Source organism: Psammomys obesus, unplaced genomic scaffold, assembly GCF_907164565.1.
Source record: "Psammomys obesus unplaced genomic scaffold, mPsaObe1.curated_primary_1811, whole genome shotgun sequence".
Classification (NCBI taxonomy): domain Eukaryota; kingdom Metazoa; phylum Chordata; class Mammalia; order Rodentia; family Muridae; genus Psammomys; species Psammomys obesus.
This window is the reverse complement of record NW_026592368.1, coordinates 1,854,745-1,864,082: the sequence shown is the minus strand read 5'-3', so window position 1 is coordinate 1,864,082 and position 9,338 is coordinate 1,854,745. Positions and strand designations below refer to the sequence as shown.

The 9,338-nt window shown below is 38.2% G+C and overlaps 1 pseudogene; it reads left to right on the top strand.

Annotated features, from left to right (window-relative positions):
• The window catches only part of LOC129681239 (zinc finger protein 120-like), a 33,326-nt pseudogene extending 29,879 nt beyond the window's left edge, over positions 1-3,447 (top strand).
• Positions 3,448-9,338: the final 5,891 nt, after the last annotated feature.

Here is a 9,338-nt window from a genome sequence, read left to right as displayed (position 1 = left end):
ATGTAACCAATGTGGTAAAGCCTTTGCATGTAACAGTCATCTCCTAAGACATAAAAGAACTCACACTGGAGAGAAACCTTATGAATGTAAACACTGTGGTAAAGCCTTTCCATGTAACAGTCATCTCCGAATACATGAAAGAACTCACACTGGACAGAAACGTTATGAATGTAACCACTGTGGTAAAGCCTTTCCATGTAACAGTCATCTCCAAATACATAAAAGAACTCACACTGGAGAAAAGCCTTATGAATGTAACGAATGTGGTAAAGCCTTTGCACAGAATGGTAATTTTCTGAGACATCAAAAGTCTCACACTGGAGAGAAAACTTGCTCTTCACAATCATCTTCAAAGTCATGAAAGAATTTATACTGAAAAGAAAGATTATGAGTGTATTTAACATGTGAAGCTATTCCACATTTTTACAATATTCATCATCATGGAAGAATTTATACAGAGAGAAACTTTATGAATGTGTTAAAGAGTGAGGCATTTACATATCTATATTCTTCCTGAAAAGTTTCATGATGGAGAGGAATTCTGAGAATATAAGCAATAGTGTGAGGCCTTTTATTCTTCAATCCACTGAATCAAATACAACACAATCACTAGGTCAATACAAATGACAAAAATTAATGTCATCTAGGCACTACTGGTTGATTATGGCCACATACTGTTGTTGGAAGCTGAACTGTGATACCTACCCATCCAGTGAGCCCAAAAGTTATGGAGGTTCTCAGCGTGAAAATCCTAAACAATTTTGCCATTTTACAACTAAATAATTTCCATCAGTCATGGTTTAAGCATATGGGATTTGTTTATGTCATTGAGGAAGTTACCTGATGCAAAATGTAGGTTTTACAGTCAAAACAGTCATATCCATTTGTTCTTTTGTGCTTAGGAAAAGATATTATGTTTTAGGAAGGAGAATCTGTGGTTTGGGTCAGTCATTATGTTAGCGGCCCAGAAACCATGGTATGGAACAGTCATGTTCTGGGGAACAAAAGTTGAGTAATGAAAGCTGGTCAGCTATTGGGAAGTCTACAGCTTTCCTAGGGACTATGAACTTAAACTTCACCCTATAATTCAATGGAAGCTGGTATCTAAAAGGCATTAGTTAGGGCAAATTGCTTTTGCATGTTCCCACATGCAAATTGCTATTACATGTTTTGAATGTCAGTCATCATCAAGTATATAAATGAACAGATAGTAGAGAGAAATCTTACATATGTGTTCAATGTAAACAAACCTTTTCTTAATAGTTACCTCCAAAAACATAAATGAACACATACTGCAGTGAAACCCCATGAATAAGCAATGTGGTAAATCCTTTTCATGGAGTTGTCTTTGAAATCATGAGAAAAACTCATTATGCAGAGAATCTCCATGAATGTAGTCAGTATGGTAAAGTTTTCTGCTTTGTGGTACTGTTACAGAAGAGTAAAAGCTTTAGTGTGTGAACTACATCTTAAAGTCTTTGCATTTCACAGTAGTCTTTGAGAACCTTAAAGAACTCATTCTGAAGAAAATCTATTAGGATAAAAGTTGTGTTAAGATCTTTGACCCACCAATTTGCATTCAGTTACACTAGATTATTTGATAGGAAAATTCTAACAAGTGTCAACAATGTATTCATGCATTATGACATCCATTCTTACTTTGTTTCCAATTAAAACCTCATGGACAAAAGGCCTATGAATTTAAACCATAAGGTAACCCTTTTAGATTTCAAAATTGTCTTCAGTTACATGAAATAAATTATCCAGTTGTAAAATTTGTGTGTATTACTGCCTTTTCTGTGACAACACACAATGTCTGTGTCAACTTCCAAATCTGTTTGCTTTGCCTTATGGTTCCAGAGGGATATGGGATCTATATGAAATGGGCATCACAAGTGTCATACATAACAGCTAAAGCAGGAAGCTTGGAGCTCATATACTCCACCTGCAGCATGAAGCAGAGTGAGAATTACAGATGCTATGCAGTTCAGAACTATCATTCCCACCCCAAGTAACATACTTAACTCCAAGAGTGCTGCATTTCCCTAAACGTTCACAAATGATACAACCAACTGAGGATTCATTTCTCTGACTTCAAAACTATATGTTTGATTTCTGTTACATGAAGGAATCCTTGATGAAAAGCTCTGTTGATAAGTCTGTAGGTGCCGCAGCACCTGAGTTACAGGAATTAATGCTTACACAAGTAAAACATTCATGAGTAAACATATTAGTTTAAGAGTTTACTTTAATTTCCATTCTGTGATCTCAGTGTGTCTTTGCATGTTTGCGCTCCTGTTCATTCTGGTATCCATGAAGAACAGACCCTTTGATGTTCTCATACCAGGAATTATATAAAGTTGTCAAAAACCTGACCTAGGTCCTGGGAATGAACTTGACTTAACTGCAAAGCCAGGTCTCTAGTACTATAAATATCTTAAATCTTTATATATCATGTTGACGTCAAGAAGTAGAAAAGAATTCATAGAAGTGAGCATCCCTATTTGTATGTTATATTTGATCACTTTGGACATAATAATTGTATTCAATTTCAAGGAAAGAAACTTTTTCAAATTTGTTTTTATCATAGTCTTGGAGGAAGTAAATGATTTACCATATTCACTTAAATGTAATGGAGGAGATCACCAACTGTGGTTGTGATCAGTATTTTAAAACATTGGAGTAGGTATTGAAGTTTACTGTATGTGTAGCAAATTCATTCACAGAAGTTTATTATATTGTTCTGATATTCTTTCTGTAGCAGCTGTTTATGTTCTAATGCATTTTCTCTTGGTGATAGCTATTTTTCCACTGCAATATATAGAATGGTAACCCCATCATCTATGTGGGCCATTTCTTATTTACATCAGGCAGTGTGTGATCATAGTTTTCAAGGAAGTGTCTCTGAGAAAGAGTGGTACATTTTTTAATGTTTTCACAAATTCCATTAAGATGTTTGCTTTCAGCCTTGCTTAAATGTCAGTAATTAGTGATAAAATGCTCCATAGTATGTGTTTATGTATGTATATATTGTTTGAATTTTCATGTTTCTTCATGTTCCCATATTTACTATATGTCACATCATCTTGAAGAACTGCCTTCTAAGAAAATTATCTAGAGATGTTAGATAATGTAACACAGGAACGAGATTTATTTCACAAAGCATGATGTGTGTCTATAATGTAAGTTAGGGATCTTAGGTCATGGCAGTTAAATGAAGGGTGTGTGACACTTAGTGTGATTTATATTCATCATTGTTATATGATCTTCAAGGTTATGTTGCCAGTTTTACATACCACAAACTTTCCCTCTCAGCTCATTGATACTCAAATAAACTTAGTTGAAAAAGTATATCCGTACAATATTGTCTTTATTCAGATTATAAACAAATTGTCAGCTGAGGATGGAAGAAAATGATGTGATTGAATAATAAATGCTCTTAACAAATGAAAATGATTTACTGATTTCCTGTTTTGAAATGTGTTACTTCATTATTAGGAGTAAATACTTGTTCTTAACACTTTCTCAGAACTACAGGTGAATGTCATAGAATTGTTTCAGTAGGTAGAGCTGGTTGTCGCTAACCTGGATGATTTGTGCTCAACCTCTGGGTAGCCTATATCACTCCTACAATTTTTCTAATATTTGTATAATTGGACTGCTGCATATGCATACTCACACACTAGCACATACATAAATAATTTTTCAACCTAAATAAAGGCCATTGTGGTCACTGGCCAAAAGACACTTTAGGTTCCATGTTGAGAACTCACATATGGGATGTAGATCATAAATAGCAATAAGTTGTCCTCTCACTGGCACATACACACAAAGACATTTTTAAATGGATAATATTAACAAAGGAAAGAACCCACTTATTGATGACAAATTATTTTCAGTTGTAAATAATTGTAGAATTAAGACAGTACTGTTCACTAAAAGAAAAAATGATTCCTTTGTACATCTTATCATTTCATTCCTTGATTCAAGGATAGGTCATTTTAAAAACATCTTCACTTGGCTCAGAAGTGCATCCTTGTCATCCTAGACCTGGGAGTCCATGGTAGGCTAATCTCTCTGAGATTGTGGTCAGCTTGGTCCACAGAGTGAGTTCTTTTGTTTGTGTGCATTATTCTTCAGACAGAATTTCCGTGTGTAGCATTGGCTGTCCTATACTCTGTAGACCAGGTTGGCTGCAAATTCAGGTTTCATTCTTGCTGAGTGCTGTTATTGCAGGTGTGTGCCACCATGCCCAAATCCACAGACCGAATTCTAAAACATCCATTGCTGTGTGGAAATATCATGTATCAAAATCCAAAAATATACAATGCATCTCAAATTATAAGCTTTTTTTCCCCTTGAGGATACTATCCACAGTGATGACAGATGTATTTTCCTTGAAGTTTTCTGAATTGGTGCTCTCTGTCCTTTGTATAAGTGGGAAATGTAGCATTGAAAGTGCTACATTTATACTACATCTATCAGGTGGATACCTGATAGATCAGACATCATGATTACCAGAAGGCACTGCTTCCTGAGCAAATCTCTTTAGTGGAGTCATTTATTTAATTTTCAGGTAAGAACTTGTGGTCCAAATTAAGCATTCCAAAGGCATTTCTGTCCATTTTTTAGAATTACATATATTTCATCATGACTTTGAACTAAGAGTGCCCTTATAGCTCTGATTTTACATTGTGATTACAGAGGATTTAATTTAGCAAAGGTATTATTTAGCAGGGCTCACAGTAGGTGAACCCACATTTGGACATATCCATATTCTCTCTAAATGACTTCCCGGTGCTCACTTTGTTGAAGAAAACCATTGCTTTGGAAAGGACTCACATGCTCTTATTGCCTGCCCCAGCAAAAACCTCTTAGTTTTTCTGCATTGGGTGGTGTGAAGGCTAGTCTGGGTAATCAATTTGACTATATCTGGACCTAAGGCAAACACATAGAGCTGAGTACTGTGGGGAATTTTTCATACTCATAGCTTTTGAAGTGGAAAACCCTGTTTTAATCTGAGTGTTTTAAGGTGATAAGATTCACCTTTAATCCCATCCACAGCTCTGTGTAGTCCAGTTGCATCCTGCCTATGTAAAGAACATTGACAATATTAGCTTTTTCTCTTTTTTATTCTCATTAGAGCCTACTTCCTTGAAATTCTGTTATATACTGAAGATCATCTGAGATATTCTACCTGCACTGAACAACTATTAGCTTCTTCAACTTTCCATTGGTAGTCAGTGATTGTTTGGACTAGTTGGACTACAGGCTGTGAGACATTTGAATGAATGAACTTTCTATATACATATTTATTCTATGACTTCTGTTCATCTAGGGAACCTTAAATGATACATATCTGTTTATTTTTCCATTTCTCACTGAGGAAGATGTACAGGCTAACAATAGTGCACTTCAGAGTTTATTGTCAATTTCTTGCTCTTCCTTTAGGTTTGTCTCATGCCTACCAGTTAAAAAGTAGCGTCAGTTTACCTGAACCCAACATGGAGACAAAAACAAAAACCCTTGTTTCCTATACTCTCTGTGTAATTGTGGACAGATTGATAACTCCACTCACTGCAAGTTGATTATACTAATTATCCACCTTGATTCCAGTAAGAAGAAGAGGAAGTGCTTCATGGATGATGTGAATTCCTGAGGTCAGTATCACTACACATAAAGGGCAGGAGCAGGAAGCTGAACAGAGTAAGCACAAGTGGTTAGTCCTCCATAGGCTGGATGGGAAGACAGACAGGAAGTCTATTGCAGACAGGCACAAGTGCTGCTGAAATGAGAATCTCTAATCTCGGAACATCTGGAAAAGTTTTGTCCCTGGACAGGAAGCCTGAACCAGGACCCAATATGCTATGTAGCTTCAGCACATTCTAACCCTAATAGAGGTGTTTATATCACTCAAGATGAAATGGCTAATCAGGGCCTCCATGCAGAACAGAATGCAGGTGTCCTTCTAGATGCAGCACTCTCAGTTCTGCTCTGTTTCTGAACATGCTTAAAAGTCCCAGTGTTCTGAGATTTGAGAGTGGACACTGCAAATTTTGAGGGAAGCTCGAGGAAGTTCTAAAGGCCTCAAATGGTGATTGGAAGGTCATTGCTCACAAATGGGAGGTGTAAGATTGTGAGTAGCACTAGGTGGAGTGATGGTCCTTCCTGGACTGGATAGGAAGACAGAAAGGAGGGCTATAAGATAATGCACGAAGTGTTAACTGAATTACAAATCTGCATACCTAGAAAAGTTTTGTGCCTGTATAGGAAACCTGAATCAGGAACCAATATGCTATGTACCTTCAGCACATTCTAACCCTAACAAAGGTGTTCATGTCACTCAAGTCAATCTGGCCAATCAGTGCCTGTCAGGCTAGGAGGCAGGTTTTTCAGGTAGTCATGCTGGAGGTTTTGCTCTGTAACTGATTAGGCTTAAATAATTCTATGTGAAGTGCTCTGAGCACTGCTGCTAGGTTTGAGGGAAGTTCAAGCAAGTTCCAAAGTCCCAACTTGGTGAGTGGAGGGTCACTGCCCATAAATGGAAGGAGCAGTCCACTGAGCAGAGCTAGCTGAAGTGATGGGTCCTGCCAGGTGGGATAGGTGGGAAGACAGGCACATGTGCTACTGAAATGCACATCTCTGAATGGGAAAGGCATGGGCCTGAACGGCTAACCTGGGACTGGGACTATTATGCTGTATATCTTCATCAGGCACTAACCCCAACGGAAGAGCTCATGTCACTCAAGACACTCTGTCCAATCAGTGTCTCCAGGGAGACTTGCCTGTCAAGCTAGGAGGCAGGTTTCATTTACTGCTCATTAATTTTAAATTGATGATGACTGTTTTTGTTAATTGTTGTTACTGTTTGACTTTGATTGAAGGTTGGCTGCAGGGGTTCTTAGCAATGAGGTAGGGATATCTACACTGAACATTGAATGTATAATTGAATGTGGAAATGAATGTGCCTTTTAAGAGGAACAAGAAGAGCTCCTGGAGACTGGAAAATTATACAGAAATAGAAATTTCTCAGACTAGGGCCCTGTCTGCCCTTAGCTTGGAAGGCCTCAGCTATCTGAGTCATTTGATCTCTGATTCCCAAGTAGAAGAGCTCCTCACTGCTAGTGTCCTGAGGTCCAGCTGGGTTGTCCAAGTTAATAAGAGACTCTGACAAGGCCTAGTAATCAGGAATATCAGTAGAAGGTAGTGTGCAAGTTCTTTTCCAGATTCTCCCCTGATGTAGCTATTGGACGCTCTGAGGGAGGCTACAAACCATACCATGGTATGTGTGTGAAGTGGGTTCTCCCTGGGCCAGAATAAACAAGTCTGCTGAAATATGTATAAGAGTCTACTGGGAATGAGATGGACCTGGGTCAAACTGTGGTTCTGTTGGTCCATGGGTGACATGGGCAGAAGCCCTTGTCATCTGACCCTTCCCACGTGTGGTTTCTTCAGGAACAGGGAGGCTCTTTAGCCCTGGCAGTGGAAAGGTATGGTTGTTATACCTGTACTGTCAGTGCGTATACACAGTCATTGCTTCTGGTGTGCTATTGGAAGACCAATTAGATAACAGAAGATGTAGTTCCTAGAAGTTCTGAACCTTGCCTTCTACATCCAATTTTATGTGACAAATTCTACACATAGTTTTGAAACTAGTAGACATGACATGATTGGGATCATGCTTCAGCAATACTTGATTAGAATCTTTATTGCCTATCTAGTACCACCAGCTTCAATGGCACAATGCAGGAAAATTCAATTTTAGGATATTAAGTCAATTTCTGAGATGCAGAGGTTTCTCAGGTATGGATGGTGTTAGGTAGGTTGGATAGGGCAGATTCCACAAACCGTGACACAATCCATGTGGGAGGAAGTAGATGTTAAATAATGTTTTATCCTTGTTATGTATATGGGCTTCAATAGGGCTGGATTTGCCTAAATGCACAATTGAGGATGAAGGGCTGCAAAGCCATAGCCCACCTTTTAATAAACTTCATTTTCCATAGAGACCTCTTGAGTATGGGGCCTCTGTTTGGAAGAGAGATCAGTAGTACCTGAAGGGTTAGAAATATGACAGTTAAGGTATCACTTTCAGTTGTTTTTGTAGGAGCTGTGATGTCAGCTTCATTTATTTTATTTTATTTTATTTTTTTTTTTGCACATAGAATGAAAACTTACAGGTCAAATTCACATTTTTCTTCCCATAGTTTCATCTTTTGATTAGAACATGAATATATTTTTAGGCATGCATTTTGGGCTGTGTCTTACATCCCCTCATTCTTTCAGAAATACTGTACACATTCTTGATTGTTGTAGCTTTGTGCTAAGTACAGAAGTCATTTTGTACCAATTTGTGTACAATTTCTTCATGATCCTATTGAGAAGTTTCACCTTTTTACATGACACATAGCTTTGGAAGCATCTTTCCTCTTATAAATTTCTAGAAATTTTCTTTGGATTGTATTGAACTTATACTGTAAATTGAATATAGCCAATGATTTTTTTAATACATCATTTTAGTTATGTTATTTACAGTAGTATAATGGGGTAAAAATATTGTTTTGCAAATTACACTAAGTGTGTTAATCTGAAAACTGATATGAAATAATGTACAAAGGCATAAAAGGAGGAGAAGGAAGCAGCTCCGGAAGCCTCAGGTGGGGCTGCTCCTGACTGATTTATCCATTTGGAGCTAGCGTGTGAGCTACAGCACCATCTCACTGGCAACAATTAATAAACTAGCTATTCCCCTGATGCAGGGAGCTATACATGGTCTGGCATGGGTGAGCCAGGGACCAAGACCAGGTATCTGTCCCCTCAGCATAAGTTCACAGTTTATTTGAGGAAAGTTGTTTTGTTTAGCTCAGAATTGAAGTCCTCCTTTAGGCAGGAGTCCATAGGACCCGCTTCTGCACACTGTTGTAACTGCCATAATGCCATTTTTGCCTCTGTAACTGTCACAAAGGGCATCTCCAGCCCCTATGTAGGACCCATCCCAGATTATGCTAAGTTTAAGTGAAAACTCTAAACAAAAATTCACTAAAATCTGAGCAGGAAAACCCACCAGTTCCTGAACTACCCCCCTTGGCCCCCCCACACACATATATTATCCCTGAGTTGGAGTTTGGACCAATCTCTGAAAAGGAAAACTAGGAAATCTTGAACTCCCCGAAGCTCAGAATTTGAAATCCTATTAATCCCCACTCTGAAAACCTCTGCCCTAGAAAGCTCCACTCCATGACAAATCTCCTATGAAGTCTGTGTCTCCTCACTTCTCTGTTGCCTTCTCCAGGGAGCAGAGGCATCCAATCCTGGATTTCTTCAACTCGATGGACCCT